General features: G+C 40.0%; 1 non-coding gene across 1 annotated transcript; it reads left to right on the top strand.

The window, feature by feature from the left end:
• The first annotated feature begins 18,924 nt into the window (after nt 1-18,924).
• Nucleotides 18,925-19,038, top strand: LOC128750314 (U5 spliceosomal RNA). The gene has a single exon (XR_008413117.1). It is a non-coding gene; the product is annotated as a U5 spliceosomal RNA (small nuclear RNA).
• Nucleotides 19,039-19,631: the final 593 nt, after the last annotated feature.

The raw sequence follows: 19,631 nt of genomic DNA, 5'->3' as shown, positions 1-19,631 counted from the left end.
TCAACCTAATCTCAGGCTGAAAACGCATTTTCTGCATTGTGCCATGACTTTGCAAGGAAGCATCAGAACATGAAAGTTTCACCTGCCACTATAGCAGAAAGGGTCTTTCAAGTAGTTGCACATCAAATCTAAGCTGTCCGAAGTGTTTTTCGAAAGTTATCAACATTTTCATGTTTGCCGTTCCGGAACCCACCTTATCTCTGGCTGAAAACGCGTTTTCTGCATTGTGCCATAACGTCTCAGGGAAGCGTCAGAACATGAAATGTTCACCTCCCACTATAGCAGAAAGGGTCTTTCTAGTAGTTGCACATCAAATCTAAGCTGTCTGAAGTGTTTTTCGAAAGTTATCAACATTTTTATGTTTGGCGTTCCGGAATCGACCTTATCTCAGGATGAAAAATCGTATTCTGCATTGTCCCATAACTTTCCAGGTAAGCTTCAGAACATGAAATTTTGACCTAACACTATAGCAGAAAGGGTCTTTCTAGTAGTTGCACATCAAATCTAAGCTGTCTGAAGTGTTTTTCCATAGTTATCACCATTTTTATGTTTGGCGTTCCAGAATCTACCTTATCTCAGGCTGAAAACGCGTTTTACGCATTGTGCCATAACTTTGCAGGGAAGCTTCAGAAAATGAAATTTTCACCTCCCAATATAGCAGAAAGGGTCTTTCTAGTAGTTGCACATCAAATCTAAGCTGTCTGAAGTGTTTTTCCAAAGTTATCAACATTTTTATGTTTGGCGTTCCGGAATCGACCTTATCTCAGGATGAAAAATCGTTGTCTGCATTGTGCCATAACTTTGCATGGAAGCTTCCGAACATGAAATTTTAACCTCCCACTATAGCAGAAAGGGTCTTTCTAGTAGTTGCACATCAAATCTAAGCTGTCTGATGTGTTTTTCCAAAGTTATCAACATTTTTATGTATGGCGTTCCGGAATCGACCTTATCTCAGGCTGAAAACGCGTTTTACGCATTGTGCCATAACTTTGCAGGGAAACTTTAGAACATGAAATTTTCACCTCCCACTATAGCAGAAAGGGTCTTTCTAGTAGTTGCACATCAAATCTAAGCTGTCTGAAGTGTTGTTCCAAAGTGATCAACATTTTTACGTTAGGCGTTTCGGAACCCACCTTATCTCAGGCTGAAAACGCGTTTTCTGCATTGTGCCATAACTTCTCAGGGAAGCTTCAGAACATGAAATTTTAACCTCCCACTATAGCAGAAAGGCTCTTTCTAGTAGTTGCACATCAAATCTAAGCTGTCTGAAGTGTTTTTCCAAAGTTATCAACATTTTTATGTTTGGCGTTCCTTATCTCAGGATGAAAAATCATTTTCTGCATTGTCCCATAACTTTCCAGGGAAGCTTCAGAACATGAAATTTTCACCTAACACTATAGCAGAAAGGGTCTTTCTAGTAGTTGCACATCAAATCTAAGCTGTCTGAAGTGTTTTTCGAAAGTTATCAACATTTTTATGTTTGGCGTTCCAGAATCGACCTTTTCTCAGGCTGAAAACGCGTTGTCTGCATTGTGCCATAACTTTAATGGAAGCTTCCGAATATGAAATTTTAACCTCCCACTATAGCAGAAAGGGTCTTTCTAGTAGTTGCACATCAAATCTAAGCTGTCTGATGTGTTTTTCCAAAGTTATCAACATTTTAATGTTTGGCGTTCCGGAATCGACCTTATCTCAGGCTGAAAACGCGTTTTACGCATTGTGCCATAACTTTGCTGGGAACCTTTAGAACATGAAATTTTCACCTCCGACTATAGCAGAAAGGGTCTTTCTAGTAGTTGCACATCAAATCTAAGCTGTCTGAAGTGTTTTTCCAAAGTTATCAACAGTTTTACGTTTGGCGTTCCAGAATCGACCTTATCTCAGGCTGAAAACGCGTTTTCTGCATTGTGCCATAACTTTGCAGGGAAGCTTCAGAACATGAAATTTTAACCTCCCACTATAGCAGAAAGGGTCCTTCTAGTAGTTGCAAATCAAATCTAAGCTGTCTGAAGTGTTTTTCCAAAGTGACCAACATTTTTATGTTTGGCGTTCCGGAATCGACCTTATCTCAGGATGAAAAATTGTTTTCTGCATTGTGCCATAACTTTCCAGGTAAGCTTCAGAACATGAAATTTTGACCTAACACTATAGCAGAAAGGGTCTTTCTAGTAGTAGCACATCAAATCTAAGCTGTCTGATGTGTTTTTCCAAAGTTATCAACATTTTTATGTTTGGCGTTCCGGAATCGACCTTATCTCAGGCTGAAAACGCGTTTTACGCATTGTGCCATAACTTTGCAGGGAACCTTTAGAACATGAAATTTTCACCTCCCACTATAGCAGAAAGGGTCTTTCTAGTAGTTGCACATCAAATCTAAGCTGTCTGAAGTGTTTTTCGAAAGTTATCAACATTTCTATGTTTGGCGTTCCAGAATCGACCTTATCTCAGGCTGAAAACGCGTTGTCTGCATTGTGCCATAACTTTGCATGGAAGCTTCCGAACATGAAATTTTAACCTCCCACTATAGCAGAAAGGGTCTTTCTTGTAGTTGCACATCAAATCTAAGCTGTCTGATGTGTTTTTCCAAAGTTATCAATATTTTTATTTTTGGCATTCCGGAATCGACCTTATCTCAGACTGAAAACGCGTTTTACGCATTTTGCCATAACTTTGCAGGGAAGCTTCAGAACATGACTTTTTAACCTCCCACTGTAGCAGAAAGGGTCTTTCTAGTAGTTGCACATCAAATCTAAGCTGTCTGAAGTGTTTTTCCAAAGTTATCAACATTTTTATGTTTGCCGCTCCGGAACCCACATTATCTCAGGCTGAAAACGCGTTTTCTGCATTGTGCAATAACTTTGCAGTGAAGCTTCAGAACATGACTTTTTAACCTCCCACTGTAGCAGAAAGGGTCTTTCTAGCAGTTGCACATCAAATCTAAGCTGTCTGAAGTGTTTTTCCAAAGTTATCAGCACTTTTATGTTTGGCGTTCCGGAACCCAGCTTATCTCAGGCTGAAAATGCGTTTTCTGCATTGTGCCATAACTTTGCTGGGAAGCTTCAGAACATGAAATTTTCACATACCACTATAGCAGAAAGGGTCTTTGTATTACTTGCACATCAAATCTAAGCTGTCTGAAATGTTTTTCCAAAGATGTCAACATTTTTATGTTTGGCGTTCCGGAACTCACCTTATCTTAGGCTGAAAACGCGTTTTCTGCATTGTGCCATAACTTTTCATGGAAGTTTCAGAACATGACATTTTCACCTCCCAATATAGCAGAAAGGGTTTTTCTAGTAGTTGCACATCAAATCTAAGCTGTCTGAATTGTTTTTCCAAAGTTATCAACTTTTTAATGTTTGGCGTTCCGGAATCGACCTTATCTCAGGCTGAAAACGCGTTTTACGCATTGTGCCATAACTTTGCAGGGAAGCTTCAGAACATGAAATTTTAACCTCCCACTATAGCAGAAATGGTCTTTCGAGTAGTTGCACATCAAATCTAAGCTGTCTGAAGTGTTTTTCCAAAGTTATCAACATTTCTAATTTTGGCGTTCCGGAACCCACCTAATCTCAGGCTGAAAACGCGTTTTCTGCATTGTGCCAAAACTTTGCAGAGAAGCTTCAGAACATCAAATCTTCACCTCCCACTATAGTAGAAAGGTTCTTTCTAGTTGTTGCACATCAAGTCTAAGCTGTCTGAAGCGTTTTTCCAAAGTTATCAACATTTTTATGTTTGGCGTTCCGGAACCCACCTTATCTCAGGCTGAAAACACGTTTTATGCATTGTGCCATGACTTTACAGGGAAGCTTCAGAACATGAAAATTTCACCTCCCACTATAGCAGAAAGGGTCTTTCAAGTAGTTGCACATCAAATCTAAGCAGTCTGAAGTGTTTTTCCAAAGTTATCAACATTTTTATGTTTGGCCTTCCGGAATCGACCTTATGTCAGACTGAAAACGCGTTTTCTGCATTGTGCCATAACTTTGCAGGGAAGCTTCAGAACATGAAATTTTCAAATCCCACTATAACAGGAAGGGTCTTTCGAGTAGTTGCAGATCAAATCTAAGCTGTCTGAAATGTTTTTCCAAACTTAACAACATTTTTATGTTTGGCGTTCCGGAACCCACCTTATCTGAGGCTGAAAACGTGTTTTCTGCATTGTGCCATAACTTTGCAGTGAAGCCTCAGAACATGAAATTTTCACCTCCCACTATATCAGAAAGGGTCTTTCTAGTAGTTGCACATCAAATCTAAGCTGTCTGAATTGTTTTTCCAAAGTTATCAACATTTTAACTTTGGCGTTCCGGAATCGACCTTATCTCAGGCTGAAAACGCGTTTTCTGCATTGTGCCATAACTTTGCAGGGAAGCTTCAGAACATGAAATGTTCACATCCCACTATAGCAGAAAGGGTCTTTCTAGTAGTTGCACATCAAATCTAAGCTGTCTGAAGTGTTTTTCCAAAGTTATCAACATTTTTATGTTTGGCGTTCCGGAAACGACCTTATCTCAGGCTGAAAAAGCGTTTTCGTTATTGTGCCATAACTTTGTAGTTCAGCTTGAGAACATGGAATGTTCTCCTCCCACTATAGCAGAAATGGTCTTTCTTGTAGTTGCACATTAATTCTAAGCTGTCTGAAGTGTTTTTCCAACGTTATCAACATTTTTATGTTTGGCGTTCCGGAATCGACCTCATCTCAGCCTGAAAACTCGTTTTACGCACTGTGCCATAACTTTGCAGGGAAGCTACAGAACATGAAATTTTCACCTGCCACTATAGTAGAAAGGGCCTTTCTAGTAGTTGAACATCAAATCTAAGCTGTCTGAAGTGTTTTTCCAAACTTAACAACATTTTAACTTTGGCGTTCCAGAACCCACCTTATCTCAGGCTGAAAACGTGTTTTCTGCATTGTGCCATAACATTGCAGTGAAGCCTCAGAACATGAAATTTTCACCTCCCACTACAGTAGAAAGGGCCTTTCTAGTAGTTGCACATCAAATCTAAGTTGTCTGAAGTGTTTTTCCAAAGTTATCAACATTTTCATGTTTGCCGTTCCGAAACCCACCTTATCTCAGGCTGAAAAGCGTTTCTGTGCATTGTGCCATAACTTCTCAGGGAAGCATCAGAACACGGAATTTTCACATTCCACTATAGCAGACAGGGTCTTTGTAGTAGTTCCACATCAAATCTAAGCTGTCTGAAGTGTTTTTACAAAGTTATCAACATTTTTATGTTTGGCGTTCCGGAATCGAACTTATCTCAGGCTGAAAACGCGTTTTCTGCATTGTGCCATAACTTTGCAGAGAAGCTTCAGAACATGAAATTTTCACCTCCCACTATAGCAGAAAGGGTTTTTCTAGTAGTTGCACATCAAATCTAAGCAGTCTGAAGTGTTTTTCCAAAGTTATCAACATTTTTATGTTTGGCCTTCCGGAATCGACCTTATGTCAGACTGAAAACGCGTTTTCTGCATTGTGCCATAACTTTGCAGGGAAGCTTCAGAACATGAAATTTTCAAATCCCACTACCCAAATCTTAGCTGTCTGAAGTGTTTTTCCAAAGTTATCAACATTTTTATCTTTGGCGTTCCGGAATCGACCTTATCTCAGGCTGAAAACGAGTTTTCTGCATTTTGCCATGACTTTGCAGGGAAGTTCAGAACATGAAATGTTCACATCCCACTATAGCAGAAAGGGTCTTTCGAGTAGTTGCACATCAAATCTAAGCTGACTGAAGTGTTTTTCCAAAGTTATCAACATTTTTATGTCTGGCGTTCCAGAATCAACCTTATCTCAGGCTGAAAACGCGTTTTACGCATTGTGCCATAACTTTGCATGGAAGCTTTAGAACATAAAATTTTCACGTGCCACTATAGCATAAAGGGTCTTTCGAGTAGTTGCCGATCAAATCTAAGCTGTCTGAAATGTTTTTCCAAACTTAACAACATTTTTATGTTTGGCGTTCCGGAACCCACCTTATCTGAGGCTGAAAACGTGTTTTCTGCATTGTGCCATAACTTTGCAGTGAAGCCTCAGAACATGAAATTTTCACCTCCCACTATATCAGAAAGGGTCTTTCTAGTAGTTGCACATCAAATCTAAGCTGTCTGAATTGTTTTTCCAAAGTTATCAACATTTTAACTTTGGCGTTCCGGAATCGACCTTATCTCAGGCTGAAAACGCGTTTTCTGCATTGTGCCATAACTTTGCAGGGAAGCTTCAGAACATGAAATGTTCACATCCCACTATAGCAGAAAGGGTCTTTCTAGTAGTTGCACATCAAATCTAAGCTGTCTGAAGTGTTTTTCCAAACTTAACAACATTTTAACTTTGGCGTTCCGGAACCCACCTTATCTCAGGCTGAAAACGTGTTTTCTGCATTGTGCCATAACTTTGCAGTGAAGCCTCAGAACATGAAATTTTCACCTCCCACTATATCAGAAAGGGTCTTTCTAGTAGTTGCACATCAAATCTAAGCTGTCTGAATTGTTTTTCCAAAGTTATCAACATTTTAACTTTGGCGTTCCGGAATCGACCTTATCTCAGGCTGAAAACGCGTTGTCTGCATTGTGCCATAACTTTGCAGGGAAGCTTCAGAAAATGACATTTTCACCTCCCATTATAGCAGAAAGGGTCTTTCTAGTAGTTGCACATCAAATATAAGCTGTCTGAAATGTTTTTTCCAAAGTTATCAAGAATTTTATGTTTGGCGTTCTGGAATCGACCTTATCTCAGGCTGAAAACGCATTTTCTGCATTGTGCCATAACTTTGCAGGGAGACTTCAGAACATGACATTTTCTCCTCCCACTATAGCAGAAAGGGTCTTTCTAGTAGTTGCACATCAAATCTAAGCTGTCTGAAGTGTTTTTCCATAGTTATCAACACTTTTATGTTTGGCGTTCTGGAACCCACCTTATCTCAGGCTGAAAACGCGTTTTCTGCATTGTGCCATAACTTTGCATGGAAGCTTTAGAACATGAAATTTTCACCTGCCACTATAGCATAAAGGGTCTTTCTAGTAGTTGCACATCAAATCTAAGCTGTCTGAAATATTTTTCCAAACTTATCAACATTTTTATGTTTGGCGTTCCGGAACCCACCTTATCTCAGGCTGAAAACGTGTTTTCTGCATTGTGCCAAAACTTTGCAGGGAAGCTTCAGAACATGAAATTTTCACCTGCCACTATATCAGAAAGGGTCTTTCTCGTAGTTGCACATCAAATCTAAGCTGTCTGAAGTGTTTTTCCAAAGTTATCAACATCTTTATGTTTGGCGTTCCGGAACCCACCTTATGTCACGCTGAAAACGCGTTTTCTGCATTGTGCCATAACTTTGCAGAGAAGCTTCAGAACATGAAATTTTCACCTGCCACTATATCAGAAAGGGTCTTTCGAGTAGTTGCACATCAAATCGAAGCTGTCTGAAGTGTTTTTCCAAAGTTATCAATATTTTCATTTTTTGCATTCCGGAATCGACCTTATCTCAGACTGAAAACGTGTTTTCTGCATTGTGCCATAACTTGGCAGGGAAGCTTCAGAACATGAAATTTTCACCTGCCACTATAGCAGAAAGGGTCTTTCGAGTAGTTGCACATCAAATCTAAGCTGTCTGAAGTGTTTTTCCAAAGTTATCAACATCTTTATGTTTGGCATTCCGGAACCCACCTTATTTCCGGCTGAAAATGCGTTTTCTGCATTGTGCCATAACTTTGCAGAGAAGCTTCAGAACATGAAATTTTCACCTCCCACTATTGCAGAAAGGGTCATTCTAGTCGTTGCACATCAAATCTTAGCTGTCTGAAGTGTTTTTCCAAAGTTAGTAACATTTTTATGTTTGGCGTTCCGGAAACGACCTCATCTCAGGCTGAAAACGCGTTCTCTGCATTGTGCCATAACTTTGCAGTTAAGCTTGAGAACATGGAATGTTCTCCTCCCACTATAGCAGAAATGGTCTTTCTTGTAGTTGCACATCAAATCTAAGCTGTCTGAAGTGTTTTTCCAGTTATCAACATTTTTATGTTTGGTGTACCGGAATCGACCTTATCTCAGGCTGAAAACGCGTTGTCTGCATTGTGCCATAACTTTGCATGGAAGCTTTCGAACATGAAATTTTAACCTCCCACTATAGCAGAAAGGGTCTTTCAAGTAGTTGCACATCAAATCTAAGCTGTCTGATGTGTTTTTCCAAAGTTATCAACATTTTTATGTTTGGCGTTCCGGAATCCACCTTATCTCAGGCAGAACACGCGTTTTACGCATTGTGCCATAACTTTGCAGGGAAGCTTCAGAACATGAAATGTTCACCTCCCACTATAGCAGAAAGGGTCTTTCTAGTAGTTGCACATCAAATCTAAGCTGTCTGAAGTGTTTTTCGAAAGTTATCAACATTTTTATGTTTGGCGTTCCGGAACCCACCTTATCTCAAGCAGAAAACGCGTTTTCTGCATTGTGCCATAACTTTGCAGGGAAGCTTCAGAACATGAAATGTTCACCTCCCACTATAGCAGAAAGGGTCTTTCTAGTAGTTGCACATAAAATCTAAGCTGTCTGAAGTGTTTTTCCAAAGTTATCAACATTTTTATGTTTGGCGTTCCGGAATCGACCTTATCTCAGGCTGAAAACGCGTTTTACGCATTGTGCCATAACTTTGCAGGGAACCTTTAGAATATGAAAATTTCACCTCCCACTATAGCAGAAAGGGACTTTCTAGTAGTTGCACATCAAATCTAAGCTGTCTGAAGTGTTTTTCCAAAGTTATCAACATTTTTATGTTTGGCGTTCCGGAATCGACCTTATCTCAGGCTGAAAACGCGTTTTACGGATTGTGCCATAACTTTGCAGGGAAGCTTCAGAAAATGAAATTTTCACCTCCCACTATAGCAGAAATGGTCTTTCTAGCAGTGCAACATCAAATCTAAGCTGTCTGAAGTGTTTTTCCAAAGTTATCAACATTTTTATGTTTGGCGTTCCGGAACCCACCTTATCTCAGGCTGAAAACACGTTTTCGGCATTGTGCCATAACTTTGCAGGGAAGCTTCAGAACATGAAATTTTCACCTCCCACAATAGCAGAAAGGGTCTCTCTAGTAGTTGCACATCAAATCTAAGCTGTCTGAAATGTTTTTCCAAAGTTATCAACATTTTTATGTTTGGCGTTCCGGGACCCACCTTATCTGAAGCTGAAAACGCGTTTTCTGCATTGTGCCATAAGTTTGCATGGAAGCTTTCGAACATGAAATTTTAACCTCCCACTATAGCAGAAAGGGTCTTTCTAGTAGTTGCACATCAAATCTAAGCTGTCTGAAGTGTTTTTAATAATTTATCAACATTTTTATGTTTGGCGTTCCGGAACACACCTTATCTCCAGCTGAAAACGCGTTTTCTGCATTGTGCCATAACTTTGCAGGGAAGCTTCAGAAAATGAAATTTTCACCTCCCACTATAGCAGAAAGGGTCTTTCTAGTAGTTGCACATCAAATCTAAGCTGTCTGAAGTGTTTTTTTAAAGTTATCAACATTTTTATGTTTGGCGTTCCGGAATCGACCTTATATCAGGGTGAAAACGCGTTTTACGCATTATGCCATAACTTTGCAGTGAACCTTTAGAACATGAAATTTTCACCTCCCAGTATAGCAGAAAGGGTCTTTCTAGTAGCTGCACATCAAATCTAAGCTGTCTGAAATGTTTTTCCAAAGTCATCAACATTTTTATGTTTGGCATTCCGGAACCCACCTTATCTCAGGCTGAAAACGCGTTTTCTGCATTGTGCCATAACTTTGCAGGGAAGCTTTTGAAAATGAAAATTTCACCTCCCACTAAAGCAGGAAGGGTTTTTCTCGTAGTTGCACATCAACACTATGCTGTCTGAAGTGTTTTTCCAAAGTTATCAACATTTTTATGTTTGGCGTTCCGGAATCGACCTTATCTCAGGCCGAAAACGCGTTTTACGCATTGTGCCATAACTTTGGAGGGAAGCTTCAGAAAATGAAATTTTCACCTCCCACTATAGCAGAAAGGGTCTTTCTAGTAGTTGCACATCAAATCTAAGCTGTCTGAAGTGTTTTTCGAAAGTTATCAACATTTTTATGTTTGGCGTTCCGGAATCGACCATATCTCAGGGTGAAAACGCGTTTTACGCATTATGCCATAACTTTTCAGCGATGCTTCCGAACATGAAATTTTAACCTCCTACTATAGCAGAAAGGGTCTTTCTAGTAGTTGCACATCAAATCTAAGCTGTCTGAAATGTTGTTCCAAAGTTATCAACATTTTTACGTTTGGCGTTTCGGAACCCACCTTATCTCAGGCTGAAAACGCGTTTTCTGCATTGTGCCATAACTTCTCAGGGAAGCTTCAGAACATGAAATGTTCACCTCCCACTATAGCAGAAAGGGTCTTTCTAGTAGCTGCACATCAAATCTAAGCTGTCTGAAGTGTTTTTTCAAAGTTATCAACATTTTTATGTTTGGCGTTCCGGAATCGACCTTATCTCAGGGTGAAAACGCGTTTTACGCATTATGCCATAACTTTGCAGTGAACATTTAGAACATGAAATTTTCACGTCCCACGATAGCAGAAAGGGTCTTTCTAGTAGTTGCACATCAAATCTAAGCTGTCTGAAGTGTTGTTCCAAAGTTATCAACATTTTTACGTTTGGCGTTTCGGAAAACACCTTATCTCAGGCTGAAAACGCGTTTTCTGCATTGTGCCATAACTTTGCAGGGAAGCTTCAGAACATGAAATTGTAACTTCCCAATGTAGTAGAAAGGGTCTTTCTAGTAGTTGCACATGAAATCTAAGCTGTCTGAAGTGTTTTTCCAAAGTTATCAACATTTTTATGTTTGGCGTTCCGGAATCGACCATATCTCAGGGTGAAAACGCGTTTTACGCATTATGCCATAACTTTTCAGCGATGCTTCCGAACATGAAATTTTAACCTCCTACTATAGCAGAAAGGGTCTTTCTAGTAGTTGCACATCAAATCTAAGCTGTCTGAAATGTTGTTCCAAAGTTATCAACATTTTTACGTTTGGCGTTTCGGAACCCACCTTATCTCAGGCTGAAAACGCGTTTTCTGCATTGTGCCATAACTTCTCAGGGAAGCTTCAGAACATGAAATGTTCACCTCCCACTATAGCAGAAAGGGTCTTTCTAGTAGCTGCACATCAAATCTAAGCTGTCTGAAGTGTTTTTTCAAAGTTATCAACATTTTTATGTTTGGCGTTCCGGAATCGACCTTATCTCAGGGTGAAAACGCGTTTTACGCATTATGCCATAACTTTGCAGTGAACATTTAGAACATGAAATTTTCACGTCCCACGATAGCAGAAAGGGTCTTTCTAGTAGTTGCACATCAAATCTAAGCTGTCTGAAGTGTTGTTCCAAAGTTATCAACATTTTTACGTTTGGCGTTTCGGAAAACACCTTATCTCAGGCTGAAAACGCGTTTTCTGCATTGTGCCATAACTTTGCAGGGAAGCTTCAGAACATGAAATTGTAACTTCCCAATGTAGTAGAAAGGGTCTTTCTAGTAGTTGCACATGAAATCTAAGCTGTCTGAAGTGTTTTTCCAAAGTTATCAACATTTTTATGTTTGGCGTTCCGGAATCGACCTTATCTCAGGCTGAAAACGCGTTTTCTTCATTGTTCCTAAACTTTGCAGGGAAGCTTCAGAACATGAAATTTTCAACTCCCGCTATAACAGACAGGGTCTTTCTAGTAGTTGCACATCAAATCTAAGTTGTCTGAAGTGTTTTTCCAAAGTCATCTACATTTTTATGTTTGGCGTTCCGGAAACGACCTTATCTCAGGCTGAAAATGCGTTTTCTGCATTGTGCCTTAACTTTTCAGGGGAGCTTCAGAACATGGAATTTTCACCTCCCACTATAACAGAAAGGGTCCTTCTAGTAGTTGCACATCAACTCTAAGCTGTCTGAAGTGTTTTTCCAAAGTTATCAACATTTTTAAGTGTGGCGTTCCGGAACCCACCTTATCTCAGGCTGAAAACGCGTTTTACGCATTGTGGCATAACTTTGCAGGGAAGCTTCAGAAAATGAAATTATCACCTCCCACTATAGCAGAAAGGGTCTTTCTCGTAGTTGCATATAAAATGTAAGCTGTCTGAAGTGTTGTTCCAAAGTTATCATCATTTTTACGTTTGGCGTTCCGGAACCCACCTTATCTCAGGCTGAAAACGTGTTTTCTGCATTGTGCCATAACTTCTCAGGGAAGCTTCAGATCATGAAATTTTCACCTCCCACTATAACAGACAGGGTCTTTCTAGTAGTTGCACATCAAATCTAAGCTGTCTGAAGTGTTTTTCCAAAGTTATCAACATTTTTATGTTTGGCGTTCCGGAACTAACCTTATCTCAGGGTGAAAACGCGTTTTACGCATTATGCCATAACTTTGCAGGGAACCTTTAGAACATGAAATTTTCTCCTCCCACTATAGCAGAAAGGGTCCTTCTAGTAGTTGCACATCAAATCTAAGCTGTCTGAAATGTTGTTCCAAAGTTATCAACATTTTTATGTTTGGCGTTCCGGAATCGACCTTATATCAGGGTGAAAACGCGTTTTCTTCATTGTTCCTTAACTTTGCAGGGAAGCTTCAGAACATGAAATTTTCAACTCCCACTATAGCAGAAAGGGTCTTTCTAGTAGCTGCACATCAAATCTAAGCTGTCTGAAGTGTTTTTCCAAAGTTATCAACATTTTTGTGTTTGGCGTTCCAGAATCAACTTTATCTCAGGCTGAAAACGCGTTTTACCCATTGTGCCATAACTTTGGAGGGAAGCTTCAGAAAATGAAATTTTCACCTCCCACTATAGCAGAAAGGGTCTTTCTAGCCGTTGTACATCAAATCTAAGCTGTCTGAAGTGTTTTTTGAAAGTTATCAACATTTTTACGTTTGGCGTTCCGGAACCCACCTTATCTCAGGCTGAAAACGGGTTTTCTGCATTGTGCCATAACTTCCCACGGAAGCTTCCGAACATGAAATTTTCACCTCCCTCTATACCAGAAAGGGTCTTTCTAGTTGTTGCACATCAAATCTAAGCTATCTGAAGTGTTTTTCCAAAGTTATCAACATTTTTATGTCTGGCGTTCCAGAATCAACCTTATCTCAGGCTGAAAACGCGTTTTACGCATTGTGCCATAACTTTGGAGGGAAGCTTTAGAAAATGAAATTTTCACCTCCCACTATAGCAGAAAGGGTCTTTCTAGTCGTTGTACATCAAATCGAAGCTGTCTGAAGTGTTTTTCCAAAGTTATCATCATTTGTGTGTTTGGCGTTCCGGAACCCACCTTATCTCAGGCTGAAAACGCATTTTCTGAAATGTGCCATTACTTTTCTGGGAAGCTTCAGATCATGAAAATTTCACCTCCCACTATAGCAGAAAGGGTCTTTCTAGTAGTTGCACATCAAATCTAAGCTGTCTGAAGTGTTTTTCCAAAGTTATCATCATTTTTATGTCTGGCGTTCCAGAATCAACCTTATCTCAGGCTGAAAACGCGTTTTACGCATTGTGCCATAACTTTGGAGGGAAGCTTCAGAAAATGAAATTATCACCTCCCACAATAGCAGAAAGGGTCTTTCTCGTAGTTCCCTATAAAATGTAAGCTGTCTGAAGTGTTTTTCCAAAGTTATCAACATTTTTATCTTTGGCGTTCCGGAATCGACCTTATCTCAGGCTGAAAACGAGTTTTCTGCATTTTGCCATGACTTTGCAGGGAAGTTCAGAACATGAAATGTTCACATCCCACTATAGCAGAAAGGGTCTTTCTAGTAGTTGCACATCAAATCTAAGCTGACTGAAGTGTTTTTCCAAAGTTATCAACATTTTTATGTTTGGCGATCCGGAAACGACCTTATCTCAGGCTGAAAATGCGTTTTACGCATTGTGCCATAACTTTGCATGGAAGCTTTAGAACATAAAATTTTCACGTGCCACTATAGCATAAAGGGTCTTTCGAGTAGTTGCCGATCAAATCTAAGCTGTCTGAAATGTTTTTCCAAACTTAACAACATTTTTATGTTTGGCGTTCCGGAACCCACCTTATCTGAGGCTGAAAACGTGTTTTCTGCATTGTGCCATAACTTTGCAGTGAAGCCTCAGAACATGAAATTTTCACCTCCCACTATATCAGAAAGGGTCTTTCTAGTAGTTGCACATCAAATCTAAGCTGTCTGAATTGTTTTTCCAAAGTTATCAACATTTTAACTTTGGCGTTCCGGAATCGACCTTATCTCAGGCTGAAAACGCGTTTTCTGCATTGTGCCATAACTTTGCAGGGAAGCTTCAGAACATGAAATTTTCACCTGCCACTATATCAGAAAGGGTCTTTCTCGTAGTTGCACATCAAATCTAAGCTGTCTGAAGTGTTTTTCCAAAGTTATCAACATCTTTATGTTTGGCGTTCCGGAACCCACCTTATGTCACGCTGAAAACGCGTTTTCTGCATTGTGCCATAACTTTGCAGAGAAGCTTCAGAACATGAAATTTTCACCTGCCACTATATCAGAAAGGGTCTTTCGAGTAGTTGCACATCAAATCGAAGCTGTCTGAAGTGTTTTTCCAAAGTTATCAATATTTTCATTTTTTGCATTCCGGAATCGACCTTATCTCAGACTGAAAACGCGTTTTACGCATTGTGCCATAACTTTGCATTGAAGCTTCAGAACACGAAATTTTCACCTCCCACTATATCAGAAAGGTTCTTTCTAGTAGTTGCACATCAAATCTAAGCTGTCTGAAGTGTTTTTCCAAAGTTATCAACTTTTTTATGTTTGGCGGTCCGGAATCGACCTTATCTCAGGCTGAAAACGCCTTTTACGCATTCTGCCATAACTTTGCAGGGAAGCTTCAGAACATGAAATTTTCACCTGCCACTATAGCAGAAATGGTCTTTCTAGTAGTTGCACCTCAAATCTAAGCTGTCTGAAGTGTTTTTCCAAAGTTATCAACATTTTTATGTGTGGCGTTCCGTAATCGACCTTATCTCAGTCTGAAAACGCGTTTTCTGCATTGTGCCATAACTTTGCAGGGAAGCTTCAGAACATGAAATTTTCACCTTCCACTATAGCAGAAAGGGTCGTTCTAGTAGTTGTACATCAAATCTAAGCTGTCTGAAATGTTTTTCCAAACTTATCAACATTTTTATGTTTGGCGTTCCGGAACCCACCTTATCTCAAGCTGAAAACGTGTTTTCTGCATTGTGCCATAACTTGGCAGGGAAGCTTCAGAACATGAAATTTTCACCTGCCACTATATCAGAAAGGGTCTTTCGAGTAGTTGCACATCAAATCTAAGCTGTCTGAAGTGTTTTTCCAAAGTTATCAACATCTTTATGTTTGGCATTCCGGAACGCACCTTATTTCCGGCTGAAAATGCGTTTTCTGCATTGTGCCATAACTTTGCAGAGAAGCTTCAGAACATGAAATTTTCACCTCCCACTATAGCAGAAAGGGTCATTCTAGTCGTTGCACATCAAATCTTAGCTGTCTGAAGTGTTTTTCCAAAGTTAGTAACATTTTTATGTTTGGCGTTCCGGAATCGACCTCATCTCAGGCTGAAAACGCGTTCTCTGCATTGTGCCATAACTTTGCAGTTAAGCTTGAGAACATGGAATGTTCTCCTCCCACTATAGCAGAAATGGTCTTTCTTGTAGTTGCACATCAAATCTAAGCTGTCTGAAGTGTTTTTCCAGTTATCAACATTTTTATGTTTGGTGTTCCGGAATCGACCTTATCTCAGGCTGAAAACGCCTGAGAAATGGCGTTTTCAGCCTTATCTCAGGCGTAAGGCTGAAAACTAGAATTACCCTGTCTGCTATAGTGGAATGTGAAAATTCCATGTTCTGAAGCTTCCCTGAGAAGTTATGGCACAATGCACAAAAACGCTTTTCAGCCTGAGATAAGGTGGGTTTCGGAACGCCAAACATAAAAGTGTTGATAACTTTCGCAAAGCACTTCAGACAGCTTAGATTTGATGTGCAACTACAAGAAAGACCCTTTCTGATATAGTGGCAGGTCTTTCTAGTAGTTGCACATCTTTCGAGTAGTTGCACATCAAATCTAAGCTGTCTGAAGTGTTTTTCCAAAGTTATCAACATTTTTATGTTTGGCATTCCGGAATCGACCTTAACTCAGGCTGAAAACGCGTTTTCTGCATTGTGCCATAACTTTGCAGGGAAGCTTCAGAACATGAAATTTTCACATCCCACTATAGCAGGAAGGGTCTTTCTAGTAGTTGCACATCAAATCTAAGCTGTCTGAAATGATTTTCCAAATTATCAACATTTTTATGTTTGGCGTTCCGGAACCCACCTTATCTCAGGCTGAAAACGTGTTTTCTGCATTGTGCCATAACTTTGCAGTGAAGCCTCAGAACACAAAATTTTCACCTCCCACTATAGTAGAAAGGTCCTTTCCAGTAGTTGCACATCAAATCGAAGCTGTCTGAAGTGTTTTTCCAAAGTTATCAATATTTTTATATATGGCGTTCCGGAATCGACCTTGTCTCAGACTGAAAACGCGTTTTACGCATTGTGCCATAACTTTGGAGGGAAGCTTCAGAACATGAAATTTTCACATCCCACTATAGCAGAAAGGATCTTTCTAGTAGTTGCACATCAAATCTAAGCTGTCTGAAGTGTTTTTCCAAAGTTATCAACATTTTTATGTTTGGCGTTCCGGAAACGACCTTATCTCAGGCTGAAAAAGCGTTTTCGTTATTGTGCCATAACTTTGCAGTGAAGCTTGAGAACATGGAATGTTCTCCTCCCACTATAGCAGAAAGGGTGTTTCTAGCAGTTGGACATCAAATCTAAGCTGCCTGAATTGTTTTTCCAAAGTTATCAACTTTTTTATAATTGGCGTTCGGGAATCGACCTTATCTCAGCCTGAAAACGCGTTTTACGCACTTCGCCATAACTTTGGAGGGAAGCTTCAGAACATGAAATTTTTTCCTGCCACTATAGCAGAAATGGTCTTTCTAGTTGTTGCTTATCAAATCTAAGCTGTCTGAAGTGTTTTTCCAAAGTTATCAACTTTGTTATGTTTGGCGTTCCGGAATCGACCTTATCTCAGGCTGAAAACGCGTTTTCTGCATTGCGCCATAACTTTGCAGAGAAGCTTCAGAATATGAAATTTTCACCTCCCACTACAACAGAAAGGGTGTTTCTAGTAGTTGCACATCAAATCTAAGCTGTCTGAAATGTTTTTCCAAAGTTATCAACATTTTTATGTTTGGCGATCCGGAATCGACCTTATCTCTGGCTGAAAACACGTTTTCTGCATTGTGCCATAACTTTGCAGAGAAGCTTCAGAACATGAAATTTTCACCTCCCACTACAACAGAAAGGGTGTTTCTAGTAGTTGCACATCAAATCTAAGCTGTCTGAAATGTTTTTCCAAAGTTATCAACATTTTTATGTTTGGCGATCCGGAATCGACCTTATCTCAGGCTGAAAACGCGTTTTCTGCTTTGTGGCATAACTTTGCAGGGAAGCTTCAGAACATGAAAATTTCTCCTGCCACTATAGCAGAAAGGGTGTTTCTAGTAGTTGCACATCAAATCTAAGCTGTCAGAAGTGCTTTTTGAAAGTTATCAACATTTTTATGTTTGACGTTCCGAAACCCACCTTATCTCAGGCTGAAAACGTGTTTTCTGTATTGTGCCTTAACTTCTCAGGGAAGCTTCAGAACATGAAATTTTCACCTCCCACTATAGCAGAAAGGGTCTTTCTAGTCGTTGCACATCACATATAAGCTGTCTCAAGTGTTTTTCCAAAGTTATCAACATTTTTATGTTTGACGTTGCAAAACCCACCTTCTCTCAGGCTGAAAACGCGTTTTGTGCATTGTGCCATAACTTCTGAGGAAAGCTTCAGAACATGACATTTTCACCTCCCACTATAGCAGAAAGGGTCTTTCTAGTAGTTGCACATCAAATCTAAGCTGTCTGAAGTGTTTTTCGAAAGATATCAACATCTTTATGTTTGGCGTTCCGAAACCCACCTTATCTCAGGCTGAAAACGTGTTTTCTGCATTGTGCCATAACTTCTCAGGGAAGCTTCAGAACATGACATTTTCACCTCCCACTAAAGCAGAAAGGGTCTTCCTAGTAATTGCACATCAAATCCAAGCTGTCTGAAGTGTTTTTCGAAAGTTATGAACATTTTTGTGTTTGGCGTTCCGAAACCCACCTTATCTCAGCCTGAAAACACGTTTTCTGGATTGTGCCATAACTTCTCAGGGAAGCTTCATAACATCAAAATTTCACCACCCACAATAGCAGAACGGGTCTTTCTAGTAGTTGCACATCAAATCTAAGCTGTCTGAAGAGTTTTTCGAAAGTTATCAACATTTTTATGTTTGGCGTTTCGAAACCCAGCTTATCTCAGGCTGAAAACGCGTTTTGTGCATTGTGCCATAACTTCTCAGGGAAGCTTCAGAAACATGAAATTTCCTCCTCCCACTATAGCAGAAAGGGTCTTTGTGGTAGGTGCACATCAGTTCTAAGCTGACTGAAGTGTTTTTCGAAAGTTATCAACATTTTTACGTCTGGCGTTCCGAAACCCACCTTATCTCAGGATGAAACCATGTTTTCTGCACTGTGCCATAACTTCTCAGGGAAGCCTCAGAACATGAAATTTTCACCTCCCACTATAGCAGAAAGGGTCTTCTAGTAGTTACACATCAAATCTAAGATGACTGAACTGTTTTTTCGAAAGTTATCAACATTTTTATGTTTGGTGTTTACGTTGCATCTCATTATCTTGTGTAGTACTTTTTGACGGATGACTTCGCTCCTTTATCTTCATTCCAGATGTTGTGAGACACGCACGGTGCAGAGGGTGCCACCATGACTTAAAGGTTGATGTGGAAGAATACAGCTCCTTCTCTGGTTCAGTGTCAGTTGTTCACTCATGTTTCTCTTCAGATCGTATAAATCTTTCGCCTTTTACTAAAGATTTCTGTGGAGAGGAACGTCATGAGTTTTTAGTAATTTTTTGATCCCCTGCTCTTGTAGGGGTTCTCACAGTGTTCCATGTAACCTGTCTGGTTAACGACTTTGGGTCACAAGTGCATCGATTATGTGTATCCATGAAGTAGCACAGTTTGTCTTACTTTAATTGAGCCATCACGCAATTTTTTTTAGAACATGTGTTCCTGTTCTCGAAGTGTCTCTCTTTTTGTCGTGATCCTCATTCTCATGTCTCTGTGATGTAATTGGTCAGCGCGTTTGGCTGTTGTTGGAATGGCTGGTGGTTAGAGACCACCCTGGGAAAAAGATCCACTTTGTATCCGTGACAAACCTCACGGTTAGTGGGGCAGGCGATCGGTTGGTGATTTCACAGTGCTGTCGGCCCATACGTTCCCAGAGGACTGGAATGTTTTATTTCTACTTTCAAAGGGTTTTACTCAATACTTTGAGGAAACTGCGTGGAAAGATCAGACCCTGCCTTTAATTGATGGACTGTCACGACATACAGTCCGGTAGAACTCTAATCAGCTGAAGACCATTGAAGTCTCACACACACTATGCTACGTGACGGTTCTACAGACCGATTCCCGGTGGACACAACGTCACGTCATTCAGCATATTCCGCCCCAAGACACAGCACGA

This window comes from Synchiropus splendidus, chromosome 18, assembly GCF_027744825.2.
Source record: "Synchiropus splendidus isolate RoL2022-P1 chromosome 18, RoL_Sspl_1.0, whole genome shotgun sequence".
NCBI classification, from domain to species: domain Eukaryota; kingdom Metazoa; phylum Chordata; class Actinopteri; order Syngnathiformes; family Callionymidae; genus Synchiropus; species Synchiropus splendidus.
This window is presented reverse-complemented; position numbering and strand designations above follow the sequence as displayed.